Source organism: Diuraphis noxia, unplaced genomic scaffold, assembly GCF_037042655.1.
Source record: "Diuraphis noxia isolate RWA-SAM2 unplaced genomic scaffold, SU_Dnox_SAM2 contig0001, whole genome shotgun sequence".
Classification (NCBI taxonomy): Eukaryota; Metazoa; Arthropoda; class Insecta; order Hemiptera; family Aphididae; genus Diuraphis; species Diuraphis noxia.
The window spans coordinates 15,227,627-15,230,444 of NW_028301711.1; the positions used below are offsets into that span (position 1 = coordinate 15,227,627).

General features: G+C 31.5%; 1 pseudogene across 1 annotated transcript; it reads left to right on the forward strand.

Annotated features, from left to right (window-relative positions):
- The first annotated feature begins 1,107 nt into the window (after nucleotides 1-1,107).
- LOC107169786 (small ubiquitin-related modifier pseudogene) lies at nucleotides 1,108-2,488 on the forward strand (annotated as a pseudogene). The gene is made up of 2 exons (XR_016189520.1): nucleotides 1,108-1,255; nucleotides 1,805-2,488. The product of XR_016189520.1 is annotated as a small ubiquitin-related modifier pseudogene (transcript).
- The last annotated feature ends 330 nt before the right edge of the window (nucleotides 2,489-2,818 follow it).

A 2,818-nucleotide genomic window follows, 5' to 3' on the forward strand; every position in this document is an offset into this window, starting at 1 on the left:
TGAGCTTAGTCTTTTCGCAAAAATACCAAATTGAGAAATGGCTTACGACATGTATAAGTATTAAGTATAAAAAGTATAAATAAATAGGGGGGACTAAGCGTAGAGGGTTTTTCCTCGTTCCCCATATTCCCTGTTACTTATTGTATATACTCTTATTTTATTTTGTCATATTATATTGTTGATTTATTTTATAATATGTAAATGCCTACTGGTATATAGGTATACTGTTTTAAGTTTTTCTTAATAATTCTTTAACAACTTTTGTTTACATATCAACCTAAACTAAAAGTAAATTTTCTTAAAAACAATTTACACTTATACACTTTATATTGCTACAATTTTGAGAGGACCCTACACCCCCATGTGTTATCTTCGTCGTACAAGCGCGTAACATAGCTAATTTTACGATCAGCAGATCGCGTTTAGCTAGCTCCGTGAGTTTAAAATTTAAAATGAATTGACGTCTTATGAAAATTAAAAGGTAGCATTATTATCGAGGTCTTCTCAGAGGCTTTTTACTATACTTAAATTTTAAAGCGAGCTATGAATATTTTAAGATATGCAAACAGTTTACAATTTTAAAATACTCATAACTCGCTTTAAAATTAAAGTATAATAAAAAGCCCTCTTAAGAGAATGTTATATTATACCCATTAGTTGAAAAGTTTGAGTTAAAAAGTTCGTAAAATGTAGTAAATTACAAACTAACGCGCATAAAAGCCAACAGGGGTGTAATATTATAATATATTATTATAAATCAGACAATATTATAAAAATGCATGTGTAACAAACGCCAAATATTATCAATAGATAGAGCCATGATGATTTTCCCATGTACCACAAGCGTCACACTGCCGCGGTTCCAGTCACCCACACTTAACCCGTTTTTAGCCAGTGGCAATAACACCCGAATGCGGAGAACCCTTGGTTTTACTCCATGGTTGCTGCGATGGCGCCGCTGCCACCGCGCATCGGCAGGTTGTCGACAACAACCGAACAATTTTCGACCGTACAGCATAATAATAATCGATTATTTTTGGACGCCATCGTTACGACTGCGAGTAGGTACCGCACATGAGCTGCACCGGTAGTGCTGGTGTCGTCAGTCGTCCATGTCTGTTGTTGCTGTGCGGCGTGCATTAGGCCTCTCCGTCCGAAGCGTTTAGCAGCTGGTTTGTTGGTTCCATTAAATATTATATTGACGTTCTGAACGTCATCAAAGTCGATTTGGACATCGGATCGGTTGAAATTCAAGGTGTTTGTTTTAATTTTTTCATAATAAAATAGATAATCATTAGTTGTTGTATTATTCACAAAAAAATCAAATCATAACTCGCGTGATTTAGTCCCAAAGCTTAAACGATATCATAATCGTATGTATAGAGCAGCGGTTCTCAAACTTGTTTTTTCGCGTACCACTAAAGTAAATTATCAATTAGTAGCGTACCACTGATGATTAAAAATATCGACAATATCAATGATTATACCAATACGATATCTTATTTATTGACATATTTTCCGTGAAATCTGACCTTATTATCTGAATATTAAAAAAAACACACGACGTTTTAAAATCATTGCTACGCTAAGAATCTGATATTTATTTTTAATTTTCTATCCTATCACCGTGCGGCCTTCCACGTACCACCATGGAGTCTTTCACATACCACTAGTGGTATGCGTACCACAGTTTGAGAACCGCTGGTATAGAGAATGCTAGGATATCTTGAACATTTTTTTTAGAACTTGTCCATGTTTACCTAGACATATTGTATTAATTATGTCGGTTGTAATTTTATTATAGAAACATGGCTTGCAGTAGTGAATCATCCCAATCATTGCCATCTAAATCTAAAACCGACACCATTGAGAGTCCTAAAGTTGATGATAATGTTACATCTTCTGGCAGTCAAATTCAGATACGCGTGATAACTTGTGATTTGACCAACGAAGTACACTTCCGTTTGAAAACTGAGGTAGCGATGGTCCGTTTGAAAACCGCATACTGCAAGAAAATGGGTCATCAGGTGGATGAGATACGTTTTGTGTTCGATGGTCATCGAATCACCGACTGTGATACACCAAAGTCGTTAGGTATGAAAGATAATGATGTCATAGAGGTATATCAAGAGAGAACTGGCGGTGGTATGTAATGATTGTATAAACATAAGTTGTTTAATTTGATCCACTATGATTCATTTTTAATCCTATTTCTTTATATAATGTTCACAAAAAAGTAAAAGTTTTTAATTTATTTTCCTTTATCTACCTACAGTAGTTATTGTACTTCATTTAAATTACCATCAGATATTAATCAATATTTTAAGCTAAAATTAAAAAAAAAAAAAATGTATTTCAAATGATTAATTAAAGTTATTAAAGAGTGTAAATCAAACTATTATGTCAAAATATCATATTTTATTTTTGAATATTTTTGATGTATTCTACATAATTAGGATTAATATACCCAAGACTTATAAATTGTAATAAATGCACACAATAAAAATCAATTAAATATTTAATTGAATTGTCGATTATATCATTTGTGTACCTATTTTATTTATTTTATTTTTTTCCAATAGTTAACCCAATTAATTATTATATTTTGTATTAATGTAAAGATAAATTTACCTATTAACTTGATTGTTTTTTTTTTTTAAATTCATACAATAAAGAACATTTGAATACATATAACCGTGATTAATTTATAATAACTAGTCGCACTTTCATCCTGACGTTTTTAGTTAACAATGATGGTTTTGTGATTATTTTAATAATACTTATTTTATGTAAATTTTTTTTAGGATATAATAATATG